We start from the raw sequence: 24278 nt of genomic DNA, 5'->3' as shown, positions 1-24278 counted from the left end.
AGCGTCACAACCTACAACCCAGCTGCCACGCCCTGCACACAGCGCCGCACCCCCGTTGGACCCGCCGCACCCTGCGCCGCTAGAGACAGACGAGGAGGAGAAAGCCCCGCCGCCATCCAGCCTAACCAGGCTTCACGCGGCGCCCCGCGTGGGCGGCAGCGAGGAGGGCGAAGATGGGCAGAGGTGAGCAACAACTTTTGGGAGCCAATCCTAACTTATCACAATGAGTATGTCTAGGTCTCAGTCCACTGAAATTTAACCAAGTATTAGTTAAGTAACCTAACATACAAGAGAGAGAGAAAAAACTGTTTTTTTTTGCATGGATCTTAATGGTAGATCTCATGGATATAGTATCGACTGGGAGTCTTTCTGAGATTGGGCAAGACTGTACCACAATCCCCTAATTACTACTGTGAAAGAAAAACAAAAAATCGGCACGCAATCCTGTAATGCTGTCAATTTGACTAGAACATTGATGGCGCGCGTTGCAGCGCCCGTTTATTTTTTCGATAAGATGATAGGAACTTCCACAAATGCATGGACTCATGAAAAATAATGTTAAATTTCCATGTACTAACACATTTGTTGGACAGTAATCAAAGAGGTCAAAAATCCACATCTTGTGTTTCTTGAAAAAAATGGAACACGTCAACTATTTGCAAACACCAAATACAAATTATAAAATAACAAAAATAAATAGCCAAATCTGCAACCTGACCAAAAGAATAACACCTTTGGTAGTAACTATCTCAATCACAAAAATTAACTACAAGGCCATAGAAAATCAATGTAATGTTTCACTGAAGAATGGAAGAACTATACAACACCTTTAGGTGGTCGCTCATCCATGAGAGAACTACATATATATCATGGATTAGTTTGATGGACTGAAAGGAGAAGAGAGAAAACACATCTAATTTTTTTCACAACAAAAGAGCCCAATTACATAAAAACACGACAAGATATAGTACATAAGACAAAATACATTAGCTACGAGAAATGTTTATGAAGTTTTAACTAAACTCTGACTTCATTTGTATAGTTCCTATTAACTTTCCTACATTAACTTGTAAGCTTGGCACCATTGACCTCACGAGTCAAAAATGTTTGATTGCTTCCAGGGAGAGGTCCATGTGATATCTAGTTCTATACCCAGAAGCAAAGGGCAATACAATTCAGCGATGGACTAAACACTGCTTTTGTTGGTATCTGCAAAATGTTGTACCATCAAATCATGAAGTGAACAAAATGTTATAATATTAGATCGTAGAGTGAGCAACAGGTTCTGATTTTGGATGGGTAATGTACCCATTCAGATGGGATGCAGAGCCTCAACGAAATGATTGGAATGATTCACCAAAGAAGAGTGACCTGCACCATGAATTTAACAAAGAAGGGGAGAATGATAACTGATAACCAACGTTGCAATACTCACAACAAGCCAAGGTGAAGCTATCTACTCACACAAACAGCCAAAAGTAGGTGGATGTGATCTTCTTGGTTGTCCTTGCACGCCGCCCTCCAGCCCACGGCCATAAGACGACTGCATGTTTTCTTGTTTGTGGCCTTAGAAAAAAGACATAGAAGGCCTTATATAAGGATGCCAATATTGAAATTTTCATTCTCCCTTCGATTAAACTGTAACTTCTTTTTATCAGCCTGCAAAATTTGGGTATCATCTGCAGACGTCAATTTTAGAAGCGAGCTGAAGGGAAAAGGTGCGACTAATTGTTCATGTGAGTACGACCAATTTAGCCAGACAATCGTTACCATCAGTTGTTGCAAGGAAATTCCAACATGTAAGAAGATTAAATGCCATGGTATGGAGTCCTCCAGACTCAGATCCTACCAGTTGGGTGAATGATTAAATCACAAACTGTGCACTGCAAATAAAAGATACAAATATGAAGGTTGATTTGCAATACTAAAGCTGCCATTAGCATATGTACAGATGACCACGAAGACACATGTCTGCTAAAAAAAGGGATAAATATTAGCAGATAAATTATTTAAGAAAGTACACTAATCAGAGATGTAATAGCAGGAAAGAGATGTAATAATAGGAAACATACTACAAATTGGTTTGAGATAGAACATATGCAAACATACACCTATTGTACTACGTAAAAATTGCTATAATGCACCATGAGTAAACTTAGGTGTTTATCTTTCTAGGGTATATGACTGCTGGCCTACAAATTCAGTGCTAAGAATATTAGGTGGAGAACCTCACACGACTATAGCTTAACTTAACTATCATAGATGAGAAATTTGGTTATGATGATCATTTTTTACATCGTTAGAAGTTGAGAACATGTGCAAGATGCATAAACCATAAGTCCATAGCTGAAACATGAGTTGTAATCAAGCAACTGTAGCTACACATTTTATTTTATGACAGCAGTAAAAAAGGAATCAATACAGAAAGAGATTATATTCAGAGGATTCTTGAGGGACTCATTTTCCGAAAAATGGACAGTGCTTTGGACACAGAGCAGTCCCATATCCACTATTGTTTCTGTTCTTCACACATATGCTGTTTGGAACGCATGTTATAATTGCCTGTGTAGGCGCAATATGAGATGTCATATGTGGCGTGTGGTACTTACAACAGCGAAGATTAGCCTATAATATGATAAAATATGTCTTGTAGTGTCTCAGCCATCCCCAATAGTAGCGTCTGGTTCACTTGCTCATGTTGTTGACCCTTGGCCGGTGTGGCCATTGCCTGCTACATCATCCACATCAAGAACATCAGGTTCATGTCGGCCCAAAAACGTCATCATCAGCAGGCCCTACAAAATCAATTCAACAAATCACCACCGGCGAGAGTCATTTCACATGGTCCCAATGGGTAAAGGCATCAACAGAAAGAATCGAAACTGACCAAAACAATCAATCGGACCTGGGAAAACCAAAACAATCAACTGCCCCTGGTGGTTATCATCATCATCATCTCTATATGCGCCTCTGATCGCATCTGGCTCCCCAAGTTCGAGCGTTGGCTCCCATGGCCGCCTATTTCAGCTATCAGAAAATTTGGATTGTGGGCACCTGCCATCCGGCGGAGGGAAGGGAGATCCGGAGGGGCCTGCTGTTGTGCTCGTGCGCCAGCGGAAGGGAGAGGGGAGGGGAGGCCTATGGTGTGCCGATCGAGGAGACACGGAGGGAGGCGTTAGGTTACAGAGCCGTCGCTCATGGCCTCAATCCACACACACCACCGGCACAGCCACCATACGCCATCGGCGAAGCAGCCTCCTCCTCTTTGCCATCGCTTGGCGCAGGGAAAGGGAAAGAGGAGCAAGACCGCCGAAGACATGCCGCAGATCTTACCCCATCGCCACCATCACTGTCGCTCGAGCGCCTCGCCTCCATCCCACGCTGGATCCCCTCGCAAGCTTGATCCCCAACCGCGCCTCGGCTGGACTGGATCGACGAGTCAGCGACAGATCGCTCGGTTAGACAAATGGGCTTCAATACCAGGCCGACCAAGCCCAATCAACCACAAGCCTTAGAAAAAGTCCTGAGAGTAGCGGCTCTTTAGGACACGCAGCCCAGGTCGCGGTAAGCACGCGCGGAAACCACCATCTGACGGCCAGAAACGATTCAAAAGCAAAATCCGACGGCCAAAATCATTGGGGGCGTGAGAGAGCTTGGTTTAGGCTCGGTTATAATGTACTCCCTCCGTTCCAAAATATAGCGCGTCCTCGGTTTCCGTGCTTCAACTTTGACCATTAATTTAATCAACAAGACCGACTGCGGCGGGCGAAAAAATTATACCAATGAATTCGTATTCAAAAAAAGTTTTTAATTATATAATTTTTGATCCCGCCGCAGTCGGTCTCGTGGGTTAAATTTATGGTCAAAGTTAAACCTCGAAAAGCGTGGACGCGCTATATTTTGGAACGGAGGGAGTATCTAAATTTGATTGAAGCATGGAACCCAAAGAGAAGTGCGCTAGAGAGAGGAAAGAAATAAAGCAACCAATTACCGACGACATTACAGTAGAAGAAAACAGAGACATAAGCGACGAGCGGTATAGAGATGCTTGTGCAGCTTATACACATAGGCACACAACACATACGTACCTAGAAGGATATTGTGATCCGCTGCGGCACGCCACGCCGAGACACACATGCTGGCATGCATTGCTCTCTCTTTTTAATAGGAACACATACGTAATTTGATTACAGTTACGAATTTTAAAGCTGGTTCCTCGATTGTAGCAGAACAAAAGAATAGATTTCTTGCTATCCTAGGTGAATGCCCGTGCGTTGCCACGACACAACAAAGATGTAGATATTGATCAGTAACCAAAGGGTTCTTAATTCTAGTTTGCAGACATCAACCATATTAGATGTACATGTTTCATATAAATTTTCTTTATTAAATGTCCAACAAAGTCGACAATGCATATAATACCGACATCTTCATTTTAAATAAAAAAACATGAGGTAGCAAACTCTCATAACTGTTGATAAAACTACAATGAAGTTTAACCAAAATTGTATTATATCAATTTCAACCCATTTTTTACTCCAAAAGGAAACTAATACAAATTATCCATAATAAATGCAAAAAATTGACGGAACCATCTGAATCAAGGCATTTTTTTACAACATCTGAATCAAGGCATAATGTTAGTGCCTCCCTAATTGATTTCTGACCTTGATGTCTCTTCGTACTCCCTCCTTTCCGGTTTATAAGGCTCAATTCAAAAATCTCACCAAGCAAGATAGATGATGAGTGGTGGAATATTTTTTGTAGTTTGCAAAAGCATCCAATTAATGCTCCATTTTTTTACAACATCTGAAAGGCATAATGTTAGTGCCTCCCTAATTGATTTCTGACCTTGATGTCTCTTCGTACTCCCTCCTTTCCGGTTTATAAGGCTCAATTCAAAAATCTCACCAAGCAAGATAGATGATGAGTGGTGGAATATTTTTTGTAGTTTGCAAAAGCATCCAATTAATGCTCTTGTTTTCCTTAAAAAATTATGTTTACGAATGCATTAATTGCAATGCATGCATGCATAAAATGCATGCATTGGTCAATTTTCTCTTAATACTTGCATGCAATGATTTAATGCACCTTGAAGTCTGAACATGTGATAGGGAACAACCAAATTGAGCCTTATAAAATGAAAAAACTAAAATTTTGAAATAAGCCCTATAAACCGGAAAGGAGGGAGTATATTTTAGTAGCCCAGAAAAAGTAGTCTAGACGATCTATACTCACTCTGATTATTGGGAGAAAGGGATGGTTACTGGTTAGAGTAGCAGATGAACAACAATGGGCGATGCAAGAAATTGACTTCGCGTGCCAGACGACACTGGCGTACAATGGAACTAACCTGATACGACTTACTGGTTACAGAAAAAGACGCCTCGCCCCCGCGTCGTCCCTAGGGCGGCTTGGGGGAACCCTAGGAACGCCGCCGCCGCCCCCCTCTACATCACTACCCCTCCTCCCGCCACCGCCGGATGAGTCCGCCGGGCGAAGCCCGCGTCAGAGGACGGTGGCGGCGGGGATCTCCGCTCGCTCGGCGGCCTAGGTCGCCGGTGTGAGCCCGTGGTTGTGGGAGTCTCGTCCTCGGCGTCTCCGGCCGGCGTGGCGGCTGCTCGGCGCGGCGTCCTCGACCTCTCACAGGTGATGGGCTGCCGGCTGCTCGTGGCTGCCTCGATGCGACGGCGTCCCAAGGTTTCAGATCTGGCCGTGGCGGGCTCGGCCGATCTGGCCCGTTGGCTTCGGCCGGCGGTGAGGTTGGTGGTCGTGCGTGGTGATGGCGCCGCCGCCGCGCATGAGGTGCTTGGGGCAGTGGGTTTGCATGCTGGCGGCGCTGGGGTTCCCCCATCCTCGTCCGGCAACGTGAGGGTGCGGAGGTAGGGTTGCTCCGGGCGAAAGCCGACGGCGCGGTGTCTGCGGATGTCGCTCTCCTCCTGGGGGCCGTTGTGGAGTTCTCCGACCTCCTCCGCTCTCGGGTCACTTTCTTCGGGTGAAAGCCCAGGACCTGCGGTGCAGGACCAGACGATGGCATGGCATCGCTTCCCCTCCTGAGGGCGTCGTCTTGAAGATCGTGATTCCCTGCGTGCTTTCCCAGAGCTGGACTTGCACGACATCGCGGCAGGTGGCCGACGATGCGCTCAGAGGTGGAGCGGTGTTTCCTCCTTTGCGTCGAAGACGGCGGATCTCGGCGGCGTGGCGCAGCGGAGACTCAGCGCCCGATGCGTGTAGATGGACTCGCGCAGGAGGAGGTGGCTGTCTGGCGTCATGGTGGCGTCGATGGCAGAGTGGCCTAACAAGGTAGAAGGCTCAATATCTGCTCTGAAGACGGACCTGTGGAAGATGGCGGCGACGACACATGTGAGTGCGTCAGACCGGTTTGTGCCCCAGACATGGTATGTGGCTCGGCTGGGGCTTCCGGCTTTTGATGGTAGGTTTAGATGAGTGGTCTGGGTATTTGGCACAGCTAGCATCCCTTCATCATATGGATAGGAGTAGTGGCATATGTTGCCAAGATGGCGGATTCAGGCATATTGTTGTAATACTTTGTAAGGTCAATGAGAATAATCAATAAAGTGGCCGCATGCATCTTCCAGATGCAGAGGCCGAGGGTCATCCTCCTTTTCTAAAAAAAAGAAGTGGTAGTATTTGCAGTGCAATGGAACTAACCTGATACAACTTATTTGAGGAGACGACAACAACAGCCAAGGAGGCAGCATCGTCCAAGAGGAAGTCCTTGACATGTGACCTGGGCAGCGTCTTGGTCAGGTACTCGGAGTCAGAGATGATGCTGCCATTGCTCACACTCGCCGGGACACACTGCCGTCGCCGTTGCCGCAGTCTTTATTGCCGGGGCTGGGGCTGGTATCTTCCTCCTTCATGCTTAATTCTATCACCGAGCCACATTTGACCTGATTTAGTAAGTTCAATGTACCGACATTATTTGTAGCACAAACCAAGCAGTGAAACATGATTTTAGAAGAGTTAAGATATATGTGGGACAGTGTGTCGTGTCACTTTCATATGCTTTCTTAAATGACCAAAAGGAATGGGGACTTCAGTTTTCACAAATGAGGAATCTTAAAATGGTAACGATTAATGAATAACAAGAGCTAATTCTTCAATCCCAACTAATTTCCTGGATTTCAAAGCAAAGCACCAATGCGCCATGACATTTGTCTGTATCACACTGCACCAAGTAATTTCGCATCATGCTTTGAAGCTACCGTGTCTACAATTTTGAACTCAATGGCATAGTAATTTGGTACAAGATAAATGTAGTTGCACACAACACCTCTTCATAATGGCCGGAGCACCGTGGTAACCGCACAAGCGAGAGCACAAGCCATCCTCCATCTCCAGTCGCACAAACACACTCAATATAATTTTTCAAATAAAGCATGCCTCATCTTCAGTCGCACAAACACATTCGATATAAAGTCCTTTTATCAAGTTAAGACATCTATATCTTGCAAATAAAGCATGCCCCATTAATATAATTTCTCATAAGTTGATAAAAGGAGAAGCATACACATAGAAAATAATTTGACTATTTGTGTGAAACAATTCTAACACAAACACACCCACATGGTAGAAAGGATTTTGTGGATGCCATCATATGAACACGCAGATCTAAAAGTATTAAATATTCCATGGCAATGCTATGTACTTTTCCGTCTAATCTATTTTGCAATATCATAACACAAGTCATTACAAACAACACTTGCCTTGTCCCCTCAGGTATTCTCGAGGTTTTAGCGTAATGTCAATTGAGCATTGTTCAACAAAAGTACTATTGAACTGGCTAAGAACTTATATTTTACCTAAGTGCTACTGCGATCTATACATCAAAGCATAATCAGCCTACAGATATTCCTACATCAAAAAAATTATTTCTTCTTTGAGATACTCACTCGGTCCCATAATATAGGATTTGGTGCTGCTTGCAAGATGCCCTCTTGCGCCGATTTCACTCGCTGCATCTTGCGTACGTGCAGTACCACGTCATTGTCAAGGAAAGCACGCTGCCATTGGCAGAGCTCCTGCAGGTTAAAAGGAACCTCCTTCTCTTGGTACCAGCAAAACCCACAGGTCAAAGGGCCCACCCCGTTGTTCGGGGTGCTCAAACCTGTAAGCTTGTCAACTGCAAAATCTTCTGATCTGCGAAAAAGGAATGGATAATTCGTCAAGGGTTTTACATCGATAAAACAATAAAGGGAACAGAACACAAATGGAAACGACCCTCATACACACTCTGATCTGTATAGACAGTTCTTATGTATATATAAGAGGAATGACATAGGGACAGATTGCCAATGGTTGTCAGAAACAACCTGAACCAAGCATAGAAATATTGTGCATTATATAGATAGATGCGGCGCAGCCTGAACCAAGCTTAGAAATATCATGCATTAAATAGATGAATGCAGTGGAACGCACACATAGTTTAATATTAATATATCCTGCAAGAGATGTGTAATATACATGTTCAGGACTTTAAATTTATGGGTAGAAGTAAACAAATATAGTCTGTCCAACGACGACCATCATGTATGTATTTTATGGGCAAATTATCGCATGATAAATGGATTGGAAGGAGAAAATGAAAAACCCTAGCTCGAATCTGTACCTAAGTGATATATTCTTCTCAGGCTTCTCAACTACGGCACTTCTGTGCACATAAAAATAATTGCAGATCCATCAACAACAAAATTAATTTCACATTGGTCAGAATCAGTTCAGATCTCACCTAATACAAACACATGCCCTCTTCATGAGACCCTGAACCTGCCCTTAGAGTTCAAATAAATGTACCATTTGATAGCAGACTAATACTTTGTTTTTGCTTTATACATGACTTGCTCACTGCTCATAGTATAAAGCTAACTCGGTTGTAAAGGGAACTGGAAAAAACACTCAAAAAAGTTAGAGAGCCCAGAAAAACTTCTGGACTGAAGTATAACTACTGAAATGGAGCGTGCACCTGCCGTCGAGATGCAACCGCTCGGGCGCTCGATCGCAGAAAACGAATCCGGGGAATATGAGGACGGAAAGGTCTGCTGGTCTGCAATTGAGATGCAAAGAATCATGATTTATATTTAGGAGACCAAACATGGTAATAATCTAAATTTTCAGCTCGGGAACACAAACACTCGCAGCAATCTCGAAGGCACAAATTTGCCAATAATAGAACCAGATATAGATAGAAAGAACATCTTCACTCCCACTTAATCCAAGCAATGGTTCCAGTCAATCACAACTTCAGAAACAACCTTCAATAATCTGCATTCAAGAGGTCAACTGAATTAAAAATATTGTAAGTAACAAGCATTTAGGCTGGTGATATTCTTATAAATGTGTTGTCGAAGATTTGTAGAAACAAACTAAACGAGCTCTATCTTCTTTTCACTGCTTTTTTCTTCTGAGGATAGAAAAATAGAAATACCTCTGTTGGACCGCTCAAGTAGTAAAAGGGATCATTGCCCTTGCCTACACATGGGCCATGGCTCCAAATTCATAAGTCATGATCATTTGCATTCAGAGACTATCTTCAGAAGGATCTTGTTTGTGTTAGTGCTTCAGTATTGTCTACGGCAAAGGATTAATAAGTTTGTTTTTGCACATGTGCGTATAGCAGCTAGCTGCGGCTGATATGTTTGTTGCGTATCTTGGCTGATTTTCCTGAATTCAGGCGTGAGGAACGAAACATTAGAATCAGGAGTACAAAACCTTGCCTAGCATATATATTACACAACTACTATCTAACATCACAAACTGGCCTGCAGTGGGGTAATAGGAAATGATCATATGATGAAAAATTAAACATAAAAGAAAATATTTTTGGAGAAGGAAGAACATGTCAGGAGGATCTGGTGAACCTGCTATGCATACTCATGTGGACTTACGGTTCCGGTGAAGTGGAGCTGATGGAAAAGGGGATCACGAGCAGCTTTGGGATGGTCGGCGCTGGAGCTCATGGCGAAGTGGACCCGTGGCGCGGCGGCGGAGGAAGGGGTCGTTGGCGCGGGCAGCGGCCGCGGTGGGACGTGGGGGCGGCGGCCGCGACTGGAGGTGGGGCGGCCGCGGCTGGAGGTGGGGCGGCAGCCGCCGCTGGATCTGGGCGCGACGGCCACGGCTGGAGGTGGGGCGGCGGCGCGGCGGGAGGTGGCGGGGGCGGCCGCGACGGGCGGTGGCGCACCGCGAGACGGGTTAGCGTTTGAGGGAGGAAGATGGGGGAGGGGATCGGCGGCGGCTGCGAGGGCGAGGGCGAGGGCGGCGGCTTGATGTGCGAGGGCAACGGCGAAGGGACCTGGAGGCTTCGCTTGCTCGCTCGCTCGTTCGCACGTTGCCAGTCCAAGACGGATTTTTTTCGCTGGTTTTCTTTCATCGGTTTATTTTCGTCCGTTTTTTTGCATGGAGGGGAGTACCTGGAGGCATCGCTCCCTCGTAACATTATTGGTTGGTTCAATTTTTTTTGCGTGGAGGGAACTACCTGGGAGGTGGGAGGGAGTATGAAAATAAACCGTCTCGGCCGAGCGGGAGGTGGGAGCAAGTATCAAAGAAGTACCAAAAAAGACCGGGTGAGGTGGGACGAAAATAAAACCCGGAACGTGACCTACCAACTGAGACATTAGGAGTAGAGAAGATTATTATTTTCCTTCAAATATCTCCATCGTACCATCTTCCTTTGTCAAATTCAAATGGGTTGAACATGTTAAAAAATGTTGAAAATCTGTGTGAAGATTAGAATTTTCCATTGGTTGATGCTTACAACTAGCATATTGATTAAGAACATCTTCAACAATAGCCCTATAATTTGATGACCAAAAATTGTTTCTATGGATGGAGATAGAGGTTTTAAGTCTCTGGAATTTTTTTTGGGTTTTCCAGCAGAACAAAAGTTGGTGACCAGAGATTTGAAAAGCAAATCGGACATGAACATAAATACATAGTTCATTGCACAAATTTTCAACTCAACGAAATGTAGAACATTATTAAACATAAAACAACATAAATTAAGCTATAGCACTACATTGGGATAAATTAAGAGCTAGCTCTAGTCCTTGTCGGGATGCTAGTAGTCGTCGGAGGGGTCGGCCTCGGGGTCAACGGAGGTAGACCGGAGTGGGCTTTATCCGAAGTCCTCTTACCCCAGGTCATCGGAGTCATCCGAGAGCTGGTGCACTGGTCATTCTGGGTACTCGGGCCGAACCCCGCGTCCTTAGGGTCCCTTGCAGGGCAACTCTCATTTTGCCCAAGGGGGTATAAATACCCTCTTCTCTGACCTCTTAACCTAGCCATTGACTTCGAGTTGTTCTTCATTTATGTACTCTAAAATATCGATCACACCAAATTTCCCACTCAAACCCCACCAACTTTTGGGATTTGTAAGAGGTTCACCCGATCTATACTTCCAGCAAACCGATTGCTAATTCCCCAACTTGTTCATCATCAATACTTGTTACTCTTGTAGATTTGAGCTGTTGGGCGGTAGGAGTCAAGGCCCAAAAGACCAACCCCGAGTGATTTGAGACTCATTCGTTGGGGGTGACTCAAAGGGACAATAAGGTTAGCCACTTGGTGGCTATCTAGAGCTTTGGTTCCAACACCTCTCCAATAGAGATTAACGCTTCCCAAATAGTATGAATTTTGGGATAAATATGTGTCCTCGACACACTTGTGGTTAGTCCTTTCCAACACCTTTACTTCTTTATATGCTTGCTGGCTTGCTAATCAGTTTGTTCCTTAACACACCCTGTTGCTTGCTTGCTTGTTCTATGTTGTTCTCACCTAGTTGCATGTCCAGAGAACCTACTTTATCTGCATCGCCCTAAGATTGCAAGTTAATCTTAAAATTTGTAGCCTCCTAATTACCCCTGACCATTTCGATCCTTTCACACTCACGACAAACAATGTCATTTCTATGCTCTAGGTACAATAGCATATAAATTGTTGTTCAAATGTTTTTAGCTAGGTTTATATTGTTGGTGTTTCTATTGAAACTTCTCATGGTCTAGATAGAAAATGGATATGTTTGGGGGAATAGTTACACTCTTTTCTAGTGGGACAACAAACAGGTCGTGTTGGGTGGGGCAACAATGGTATGTTAGATTATGGCATCTCCAACATTTTGTTTGTTAGCTTGTTGGTAAAATATGGCATGTCATCAACCAATACCTTGTCATCCAAGTACTTCAATAGGTTGTATCTAGTTCGCCAATAGGATGTGAGATAATAAATAATGTGTTATCTCATTCAACGTTGAAACTTGTGCAAAGAGTGTTGGTTCATGTGTTTCCTACATCCATGTGCATAGGGCGACTAATGAAAAATAGAAAATCCAGGAATATAAGTCGTGATGTATCTCTTGCATCTTGTTCACCCCAATCACATATTTTACGTGCGAAAAATAACCAATCTGTACCAATCAACACCCCCTTCCTCCCTTCCTAATTCTCGTGATTAGTGCCAACTTCTTGTAATATAGGAAGATGTTGGATCCCCAAGTGTAGAGGTTTGTAGCAAGCTGGAACTCCTCTCAGGTGGGTGACCTTAAGGTTTATCAAACCGGTAGGAGTATTTGGACTACAACTAATAATCATCACCTAAAACACAAATACGTAACTTTGCCTTGGCCCCGACAAAGCTAGTAAGATTGCTAGTCTTACTAGCCTTTCTAGTTACAAGGATTAATTTAACATGTGTTTGGAAAAACTAATTGCAACGAAAGTAAATAAAATTTAGATTGTAGATGAAACAAAAGGTACGTTGATCAAGGTTGAAAGCAATAGGATGAATGGACATGGATCCATAATAGTGGGATCACTCCAATGAAAGATAACATGGCACGGTGAAAAATTACAGTTGTGTATCTATTAAATTACAGTTTTTATGAGTATGATCATACATGACATAATTGCATATAGGTACCATGTTCGGACATCCATATACCATTAATCCAACAACATCTATAGCTAATACTCCATCCCTGACCACTGTCGAATATGTGTCTCAAAGTATTAAGTAAATAGAGTATTTGCATTAAGTATGATGACATGAAGTAGGTACATTGTCTTCACCCTGCATGTCCTGGATAACTACACAACTATGCTTTTATACTTAGTAAGTACAACACAATGCAAGGCTTTTTCCCGCTTTCCGTCACTATGGTAGATTACCTGCAAGATTAACCCAACTAATATACACAACTCCCTCTTGGATATCATTCATCTAAACATGGACAGTGCAAGACCAATAGATTGGAGAGCATATATCCAAGAATACATGAATAAAACATGCATATATTTGATCATAAAGCGACAATTCATCACGCCACAACAAACACACCATAGAGATTACATCAGATGAATTGCGATCATTTAGGACATCTCATGTGATCAATGTATTGCAGAACAAGTAAGAGATTTCCATCTAGATACTAATATGGACTCATAGTCCAGAGAAAACTACTCATGTGCGATCATGGTGGCAGCAGTTGATGTGTATGATCACCGTGATACCCCCCCTAGATTGGATCGCGGCGGAATAGAGAGGTGTGGCGGCGGAAAAAATCATCGATAAATCTTTTCATGGTTTTCGGAGCAATACAAAGGTAGGGCCACCGATAGGCGATGGAATGGAGTCCCATGAGGCCCACACGCCCACCCCCACATGGGAAAACCATGGCCTCGTGGGTCCCACAAGGCTCCCCAAGGAGGGGCCAGGTGCCTTCGGAAGCTTCGTGACTTCAAAAATTTTGTATATTTTTCATTTTTGTCGAGCTTCGTAAAATTAATTTTCTTGAAAATTCCAAAAAGCGTATAAACCATCAACTAACTCAGGCACTAAACTAATATGTTAGTTCAGAAATAATAAATAGATTCTAATACTATCCCAAAATGATATTATTGTAGCACGAAAGAAGCAAAAATTATATATACGTTTAGGACCCATCAACATTATTAAGCTTAATCTTCGCTCGTCTTCGAGTAGGTACATGATAACAAACTAATATTTGATTTGTGAATGCTACCTTAACATGCACATGATCAAATGACATAGTTTCAAATTTAATTCAAAAGCAAAGCGATTGAATGCAAATGTCTATAGTTGATACTAAATAAGTAACATTAAAACACATTACAAACAATTATTGTCTTTCATGAATCAATGCATTCAAAATGGAGTTCCCGTGTGAGGTTTAGAAATAATGTCAGTATTATGTTGGGAACCTAGTGTCACCTTTATCTTTCTTGTAATATATCAAGGCAATCTTGTCATAAACCATACCCTATGCCGGCCACATGAAAATCACCTAACATTTATGTCTACTCCACGTCATGCAATGCTACACGAGGTGCTCCATTTCTTTGGCGAACCGTTGTGGTATCGCTCCTTCACCTTCTCCATTGAGAGGAGGCGGATGATACGTCCATTTTGCATCATGCTTTTATATCGATTCACTTTATGTAATAATATTTATGGCTATTCTCTCTTATTTTACAAGGTTTACATAAGGAGGGAGAATGCCGGCAGCTGGAATTCTGGGCTGGAAAAAGAGCAAATATTAGAGACCTATTTTGTGCAACTCCAAAAGTCCTGAAACTCCACGAAACATCTTAAAATAAATAAAGAAAAATCCTCGCCAAAGATGAAGGCCAGGGGGCCCACACCCCGCTCACGAGGGTGGGGGGCGCCCACCTAGGGCGCGCCCCCTACCTCGTGGGCCCCCTGGTGGCTCTCCGACGTCCATCTTCTCCTATATGAAGTCTTTCGATGAGAAAAAAATTAGAAGGAACTTTTGTTGGAAATATGCCCTAGAGGCAATAATAAAATGGTTATTATTATATTTCTTTGTTCATGATAATTGTCTATTGTTCATGCTATAATTGTGTTATCCGGTACATGTGTGAATACATAGACCACATCACGTCCCTAGTGAGCCTCTAGTTGACTAGCTCGTTGATCAAAAGATAGTCATGGTTTCCTGACTATGGACATTGGATGTCATTGATAACGGGATCACATCATTAGGAGAATGATGTGATGGACAAGACCCAATCCTAAGCATAGCTCAAAGATCATGTAGTTCGTTTGCTATAGCTTTTCCGAATGTCAAGTATCATTTCCTTAGACCATGAGATTGTGCAACTCCCGGATACCGTAGGAGTGCTTTGAGTGTGCCAAACGTCACAACGTAACTGGGTGACTATAAAGGTACACTACGGGTATCTCCAAAAGTGTCTGTTGGGTTGGCACGAATCGAGACTGGGATTTGTCACTCTGTATGACGGAGAGGTATCTTGTAACGCCCTCGATGCGGCTATATCTCCCACGTGCCGAAGCACGACTTAGAGGCATAACCGCATTGAAAGCAATGTCGCAAATGAGGTAATCTTCACACAACCCATGTAATATAATTAAAGGGGAAAGGATACATAGCTGGCTTACAATCGCCACTTCACACAAATACATGAATAAAGCATTATATCATCCAAATACAATCAAGGCCCGACTACGGAACCAAAATAAAAGAAGACCACCCCAAATGCTACACAGATCCCCGATCGACCCCAACTGGGCTCCACTACTGATCAACTAGAACAGAACAACACAAAGGACAAGATCTTCATCGAGCTCCTCCTTGAGCTTGGTTGCGTCACCTGCTCGGTAACATCGGCACCTGCAAACTAGTTTTGGAAGTATCTGTGAGTCACGGGGACTCAGCAATCTCACACCCTCGCGATCAAGACTATTTAAGCTTATGGGTAAGGTAAAAGGTATGAGGTGGAGCTGCAGCAAGCGACTAGCATATATGGCGACTAACATACGCAAATGAGAGCGAGAAGAGAAGGCAAAGCACGGTCGATAAAAGTATGATCAAGAAGTGATCCTAGAACAACCTACGTCAAGCATAACTCCAACACCGTCCCGGACTCCGCCGGAAAGAGACCATCACGGTTACACACGCGGTTGATGTATTTTAATTAAGGTCAACTTCAGGTTTTCTACAGCCGGACATTAACAAATTCCCATCCCCATAACCGCGGGCACAGCTTTTGAAAGTTCAAATCCCTACAGGGGTGTCCCAACTTAGCCCATCACAAGCTCTCACGGTCAACGAAGGATATTCCTTCTCCCAAGACAATCCGATCAGGCTCGGCATCCAGGTTACAAGACATTTCGACAATGGTAAAACAAATCCAGCAACACCGCCCGAATGTGCCGACAAATCCCGATAGGAGCTGCACATATCTCATTCTCAGGGCACACTCAGATGAGCGCTCCATACAACTAAAACCAAACCTCGAGTTTCCCCGAGGGGGCGCTGCACAGGACTCTAGTTTAGACCAACACTCGGAGGAGCACTGGCCCGGGGGGGTTTAAATAAGATGACCCTCGGGCTGGCCGACCCAAGGGAAAGAAAAAGGCTAGGTGGCAAATGGTAAAACCAATGTTGGGCATTGCTGGAGGAGTTTTAAACAAGGCGAACTGTCAAGGGGTTCCCATTATAGCCCAACCGCGGGAACATAACACCGATATGACGGAAACTAGGGCGGCAAGAGTGGAACAAAACACCAGGCATAAGGCCGAGCCTTCCACCCTTTACCAAGTATATAGATGCATTAATTAAATAAGATATGTTGTGATATCCCAACAAGTAAACATGTTCCAACAAGGAACAACATCTCCATGTTCCAACAAGGAACAAACTTCAATCTTCACCAGCAACTAACAACGCTATAAGAGGGGCTGAGCAAAGCGGTAACATAGCCAAACAACGGTTTGCTAGGACAAGGTGGGTTAGAGGCTTGGATCAACAATATGGGAGGCATGATAAGCAAGTGGTAGGTATCGTAGCATAGGCATAACAAAAGAGCGAGCAACTAGCAAGCAAAGATAGAAGTGATTTCGAGGGTATGGTCATTGATGAAGCTATGTACCTAGGGTAGGGGCATGAACCTGTCCTAAGTACCGTACCCAAGGACATCCCTAGAAGAAGTCACCTTTCAATCGACTTGGAGGTATCCCATTCGACGGATTCAAGACACTCAACCACGAAGCAATCACTCGACCAAGATCCAACCACTCGACTGCCAGGAGATCTAAAGTCACCCTGCACGCAAACGGTCGGTCATTAAGTAGCTTTTATGGTCATCATAGCACTTTATTAGGGGCATTACCAGTAACCTCCAATCTTAATGTACTTTAAACCCTGCATTACTGAGGGCTGGAGGGGCCTGGCGAACTCTATATAAGCCACCCCCCTCGGTATCAAGGGTTCGCACCCCTGTTATTCATACACACATAATTCAGTCGACCGCCTCCGGGCACCGAGACGTAGGGCTGTTACTTCCTCCAAGAAGGGCCTGAACTCGTAATCCTCGTGTGCTTACAACTCCTCCATAGCTAAGATCTAGCCTCTCCATACGTACCCCCTTACATCACTGTCAGAGTTAGAACCACGACAGTTGGCGCCCACCGTGGGGCTAGGAGTCTTAGCGCCTAGTTGGAGAAGTTGCGAATTTTTCCGATCTCTTTGATCATGGTTTCGGGCGGAGCTTTGGTGGAGGGCCGCGAGATCCGTCTCGGCGCGCTCACGTTCATCGCCGACGACTCCGCTTGGCTTCAGGAGGCTCCACTCAACGTCGACGCGCTCCCCGTCCGCGGGGCGACGCACTTTCGCGCATGCGTCCGTGGTGTCCTCCTGCGGCAGCCCTCGACCCAGTATCGGTCGGCTCCTGTGGCATCTCCCCGCCCTGTTTCTCGTCGGCGCAAGCGCTCCGGCCGGTCGAGGCTTCAGAGGTGGGTGAGACATGCGGTGGCCCGCCAGTCGGCCACCCCACAAGTCGCGACAATCAAGCCCGATGAATCCCTCTATGGCATGTTCGACCTGTCGACTGGCTCCGCAGAGACCGCATCTGAATGCGACAACAGTGACCCAGCTGCAGAGGTTCTGGTGATCGATGGGACACGTAGTCCTCCCGGTTTCCTTCGCGCTGACGGAGGCGCGGATGGGGGCGACCCGTCGCGTCCTCACGAGGAGTATCTCCCCGAGCCTCTCATGTCATTGCAGCGGGAGGAGCTTCGCCGCCGGAACATGGATGCACTCCACACTCCTATCATTGGAGAAACCCCCGAGGCCCGAGCCTTGGAGTACGCGCGCTTGGCTAACTTGGCCGAGCGCACTTGATTGGAGAATCTCCAGCGAATACTCGATGAGCGAGCGCGTCAACGGGCTCCAGAGTCCAGTCGACGTTAACTCTTTCAGCCCCCGCAGGTATATCGTACTCCGATTCAGAATTTGGCGGCTGCGGCCCGTATAGCAGAGTCGATTCAGCCCTCCCAGTCAGAGGCTGGCAGAGGTTTGTTGCAAATCAGAGCGTTGCTCCGGGCAGCGGGAGACCAGAATTCCGTTGTTTCTCAGTCGCGGAATAGGATCCACAGTCGATCTGTTGCAGTGGATACAGTCCAGTCGGCTCACAGCCCAAGATAGGCATGAGGGACGTGGAGACCGGCGTGATCAGTACAGAAGGAATGAGCAGTATGATCACCGGTTCGATCGTGATGATCGACGTTCAGTGCCAACCCCTCCCCTGAGGAGTGGATCATATGTGCCTCGACAGCAGGATGACAGACGCCCTCATAGTGTTGGAGAATTCCAGTTGACCCCAGGGAACCAGGCTTTGATGCGAGGTCCATTCTCGTTCAAGGTTTGGTCGACAGGAATAGAGCTCACCGAGAAGGCCACGACAGAGATGCGCCTACCAGTAGCAGAGTATGTGTTTCAGGGCCGGAGTGTTTCAGTCGAGCCATCAGAGCCGCTGTAATTCCTCCCAACTTCAGGTTGGCGAATAGAGTTAGTAAGTTCACCGGTGAGTCCAAGCCCGATACTTGGCTTGAAGATTACCGCGTGGCTGTCCAGATTGGCGGTGGGAATGATGAGGTAGCCATGAAGCATTTGCCTCTCATGTTAGAAGGCTCGGCCAGAGCGTGGTTGAATCAGTTAGCACCCAACAGCATTTACACTTGGGAGGATCTTTCCCGAGTGTTTGTCACCATATTTGAAGGAACATGCAAGTGACCTGCAGGCCTTACGGAATTGCGGTCTTGCATGCAGAAACCGAATGAAACTCTGAGGGATTACATCCAGAGGTGGATCATATTGCATCACATAGTTGAAAATGTACCAGATCATCAAGCAGTTTGTGCCTTTAAAGAAGGCGTTAAGTACAGAGAATTGAATCTAAAGTTCGGTCGAACCGGAGAGATGTCTCTGAATCGGATGATGGAGATCGCCACCAAATACGCTAATGGTGAAGATGAGGATCGACTCCGGAGTGGCAAGCATAAAGCAGTCACCCAGGAAACCGGAGGAAATTCCAGTCGGAAACAGAAGCGGAAAGCCGAGCCAGCCGCTCCTGGGGAGGCCCTGGCCGTAACCCAGGGAAAATTTAAGGGAAAACCCAAAGGACCTTGGAACCCCAAGAAAGTTAAAGACCAAGATGGAAATGATGTTTTGGATCTACCGTGTCACATCCACACCAAGAAAGATGAAGAGGGTAAACTCATTTACCCAGAGCATACCACTCGACAGTGTCGGCTTCTGATCCAGCAGTTTCAGGGCAAGCAGTCCAAAGATAAGGAAAAGGAGTCAGACAAAGTTGAGGACAAGGAAGATAGTGACGATGGGTACCCCCAGGTCAATTCCACCCTGATGATTTTTGCTGATGTTGAGAGCAAAAGTCGACTGAAGGTTATTAACCGTGAGGTAAATATGGTTGCTCCGGCAACACCCAATTATCTGAAGTGATCCCAGACTGCCATCACATTCGACCAGTCTGATCACCCTACGCACATTGCCACCCCTGGGAGGCAAGCTCTGGTGGTCGACCCAGTTGTCGAAGGCACTCGACTGACCAAAGTCCTAATGGATGGAGGCAGCGGTTTGAACATACTGTATGCAGAAACATTGAAAGGGATGGGCATTCCGATGTCCAGGCTCAGTACCAGTAACATGAGTTTCCATGGAGTCATTCCTGGGAAGAAAGCCAAGTCACTCGGCCAAATTGCTCTTGATGTTGTTTTCGGTGATTCCAAGAATTACCGCAAGGAAAAGTTGATATTCGAAGTTGTGGATTTCCAAAGTGCTTATCACGCTATTTTGGGCAGGCCAGCTTATGCACGCTTCATGGCTCGACCATGTTATGTGTATCTCAAATTGAAGATGCCTGGTCCCAAAGGTGTGATCACTGTTACAGGCAATCAGAAGAAAGCAGAAGAGTGTTTTCAGAAAGGCTCAAAGATTGCTGATGCTCAGATGGCAGTGGTCGAGCTGCAAGAGTATTAGAAGACTGCAGATCCGAGTGAGTTGCTACGAGCTAAGAAGCCTGCTTTACAATCAACTTTTCAGTCGTCCGGTGAAACGAAGGCAGTTCACATTCACCCGACCGATCCAAACGCTGCTCCGACTCACATCTCAACGACGGTCGACTCCAAATAGGAAGAAGCGCTCATCCAGTTCCTCCGTGAGAACTGGGACATCTTCGCATGGAAGCCTGCTGACATGCCTGGAGTTCCCAGGGGGCTGGCTGAGCACCGTCTCCGAGTCGACCCAAAATGTAAACCTGTGAAAGAACATCTTTGACGGTCCGCCATCCAGAAGAGGAAGGCCATTGGCGAGGAGGTGGCTCGGCTCTTAGCGGCGGAGTTCATCCGAGAAATTTACCACTCCGAGTGGCTCGCCAATGTTGTCATGGTCCCCAAGAAGGACAAGTCACTTCGCATGTGCATTGATTTCAAGCATATCAATCGGGCCTGCCCGAAAGATCATTTTCCTCTCCCCCGCATTGACCAGATAGTCGACTCGACTGCGGGATGTGAGCGTTTGTCTTTTCTAGACGCCTATTCCGGATACCATCAGATCTGTCTGTATGGGCCCGACGAGATCAAAACAGCTTTCATCACTCCATTCGGGTGCTTTTGTTATGTCACCATGCCGTTCGGCCTCAAGAATGCCGGAGCCACGTTCATGAGGATGATTCAGAAGTGTTTGCTCACTCAAATCAGTCGGAATGTGGAGGCATACATGGATGATATTGTGGTCAAGTCACGGAAGGGTTCCGACCTGCTGACCGACCTTGCTGAAACCTTTGCCAACCTTAGGAGGTATGATATCAAGCTCAATCCGTCAAAGTGCACATTCGGAGTTCCAGGTGGGAAGTTACTCGGTTTTCTTGTTTCCGAATGGGGAATCGACGCCAATCCTGAAAAAATTGGTACTATACTCCGGATGAAATGTCCTGTGCGTGTGCATGACGTCCAGAAGCTTACATGATGCTTGGCCGCTTTAAGTCGATTCATCTCTCGCCTCGGTGAAAAGGCATTGCCTCTTTACCGACTGATGAAGAAGTCCGACAAGTTCGAGTGGACTCCAGAAGCTGATGCAGCGTTTACAGAGCTCAAAGCTCTGCTCTCCACCCAGCCGGTGCTTGCTGCCCCAATCAGCAAGGAGCCTTTGCTGATTTACATTGCAGCTACAGGACAAGTTGTCAGTACAGTACTTACGGCCGAGCGGGAAGAAGAAGGAAAGGCCTTCAAAGTTCAGCGCCCAGTATATTATGTTTCTGAAGTTTTGACTCCTTCAAAGCAAAGATATCCTCATTACCAGAAGCTTGTATATGGGATTTATATGACCACGAAGAAGGTTGCACATTACTTCTCTGATCATTCCATTACAGTCGTCAGCGACGCTCCACTATCAGAGATTTTGCACAACAGAGATGCAACTAGTCGAGTGGCCAAATGGGCGATTGAACTTCTTCCCCTAGATATCAAGTTTGAGGCAAAGAAAGCTATCAAGTCCCAAGCAATTGCAGATTTCGTCGCCGAGTGGATCGAACAGCAACTTCCGACTCAAGTTCACTCGGAGCACTGGACCATGTTCTTCGATGGATCTAAGATGCTGACTGGTTCCGGTGCTGGGGTAGTATTGGTTTCCCCCCGAGGAGATAAGCTCAGATATGTTCTCCAGATTCACTTCGATTCCTCCAATAACGAAGCAGAATATGAAGCACTTTTGTATGGGTTGCGCATGGCCATTTCACTCGGCGTCCGTCGCCTCATGGTCTATGGCGACTTAGATTTGGTGGTTAATCAGGTGATGAAGGAGTGGGACGTCAGAAGTCCAGCTATGACTGGTTATTGCAATGCAGTGAGAAATTTAGAGAAGAAATTCGAGGGGTTAGAGCTTCATCACATCCCCCGACTGAAAAATCAAGTGGCTGATGATTTGGCAAAGATAGGCTCCAAGAGAGAAGCCATCCCCAGCAATGTGTTTTTGGAACACATCCACTCGCCATCAGTCCAAGAAGATCCTTTTACAGATGAAGCCCCGCAGCCAAAGAGTGCCACAGATCCGACTGAAGTTGAAATTCCAGTAGTGGTCAACCTAATCATGGAAGTTTTGGCAATCACCCCCGACTGGACGATACCGTACATCGCGTATATCCTGAGAAAGGAACTCCCGGAGGACAAAGAAGAGGCTCGACAGATCGTCCGTCGATCCAAGGCCTTTACAGTCATAAAGGGACAGTTGTATAGAGAAAGCGCGACTGGAGTCGATCAAAAGTGTATAACACCAGAAGAAGGTCAGATAATCCTTGATGATATCCACTCGGGGACCTGTGGTCATCATGCGTCCTCTCGGACCATTGTGGCTAAAGCATACCGATCGGGATTTTACTGGCCAAGAGTGAATGAAATGGCAAAAGAGATAGTCGACAAGTGTGAAGGGTGCCAGTTCTACTCCAACATGTCGCACAAGCCTGCATCAGCCCTGAAGACCATTCCACTCGTCTGGCCCTTCGCTGTTTGGGGACTGGACATGGTTGGCCCATTGAGAACAGGCAGGAGCGGTTTCACACATGTGCTTGTGGCAGTCGACAAGTTTACCAAATGGATTGAAGCTAAGCCTATCAAGAATCTTGATGCTTGCACTGCTATCAGTTTCGTCAAAGAGTTAACATTCAGATATGGAGTCCCGCATAGCATCATCACTAACAATGGGTCAAACTTTGATTCAGACAAGTTCAGAGCTTTTTGCGCCTCTCAAGGCACACGAGTCGACTACGCATCGGTCGCCCACCCCCAGTCGAATGGACAAGCAGAAAGGGCAAATGGTCTGATTCTCAAAGGACTAAAGCCTCGGCTGATGCGTGATCTCAAGCACGCAGTAGGCGCTTGGGTCGACAAGCTTCCGTCAGTTCTGTGGGGATTGAGGACCACCCCGAATCGGTCGACTGGAAGAATTCCGTTCTTTCTGGTTTACGGAGCGGAAGCAGTCCTGCCGAGTGATCTACTTCACAATGCACCCTGAGTCGAGCTTTATACCAAAGATGAAGTAGAACAAGCCCGGCAAGACGCAGTCTACCTCCTGGAAGAAGAAAGAGAAATGGCTATGATCCAATCGACCATTTATCAGCAAGAATTGCGTCGATTCCATGCCAGAAATGTGAAGAGTCGAGCCTTCCAAGAAGGAGATTTGGTCCTCCGAGTGGATCAACAGAAACCACACAAGCTCGCTCCTACTTGGGAAGGTCCCTTCATTGTCACCAGAGTCCTCCACAATGGAGCGTATCACCTTTACAATGTCGACCGCCAGATCGATGAGCCACGAGCTTGGAATGCAGAACTGCTCCGCCCCTTTTACACTTGAATTCTCACTCGGATGAGATGTAATAAGAAAAACTTTTGTAGTCTATTTATCAAAGACAAGAGTGTTACAATTTTTCCTATAATTGTTGTCGCCTTTGTTCGCGTGTGAAATCCCCCAGTGGGTGGCTTAGCTGCTAATCCGTTTCGCCTAAGTTTGTAAAAAAAATCCTACCGAGTGGTGAGCCAGACTCCCACTCGGAGGCTTAGCCGTAGCCCAGTGCTCGCCTAAGTGTTTAAAAATCCTACCGAGTGGTGAGCCAGACTCCCACTCGGAGGCTTAGCTGCAGCCCAGTGCTCGCCTAAGTGTTTAAAAATCCTACCGAGTGGTGAGCCAGACTCCCACTCGGAGGCTTAGCTGCAGCCCAGTGCTCGCCTAAGTGTTTAAAAATCCTACCGAGTGGAGAGCAAACCTCCCACTCGGAGGCTTAGCTGTAGCCCAGTGCTCACCTAAGTGTTTAAAAATCCTACCGAGTGGTGAGCCAGACTCCCACTCGGAGGCTTAGTTGCAGCCCAGTGCTCGCCTAAGTGTTTAAAAATCCTACCGAGTGGAGAGCAAACCT

At 45.9% G+C, this 24278-nt stretch overlaps 1 long non-coding RNA gene across 14 annotated transcripts; it reads right to left on the bottom strand.

The window, feature by feature from the left end:
- Positions 1-779: 779 nt before the first annotated feature.
- On the bottom strand, positions 780-10351 carry LOC123059584 (uncharacterized). 14 transcript variants are annotated; one of them, XR_006427497.1, is made up of 12 exons: positions 9909-10351; positions 9449-9684; positions 8987-9285; positions 8753-8906; positions 7917-8163; positions 6673-6914; positions 2888-3426; positions 2610-2795; positions 1771-1883; positions 1465-1659; positions 1309-1371; positions 780-1209 (listed from the first exon to the last, which is right to left on the bottom strand). It is a non-coding gene; the product is annotated as an uncharacterized lncRNA (long non-coding RNA). The 14 variants fall into 14 exon arrangements; XR_006427509.1 differs by lacking the exon at positions 2888-3426 and adding an exon at positions 7298-7465 and having other exon boundaries at positions 8633-8906; positions 9909-10350; XR_006427495.1 differs by having other exon boundaries at positions 2906-3426; positions 9909-10350.
- Between the last annotated feature and the right edge of the window lie 13927 nt (positions 10352-24278).

The sequence above is a fragment of the Triticum aestivum genome, chromosome 1A (genome assembly GCF_018294505.1).
Source record: "Triticum aestivum cultivar Chinese Spring chromosome 1A, IWGSC CS RefSeq v2.1, whole genome shotgun sequence".
NCBI classification, from domain to species: domain Eukaryota; kingdom Viridiplantae; phylum Streptophyta; class Magnoliopsida; order Poales; family Poaceae; genus Triticum; species Triticum aestivum.
The sequence above is the reverse complement of the archived record's forward strand: the minus strand, read 5'-3'. Positions and strand labels throughout refer to the sequence as shown.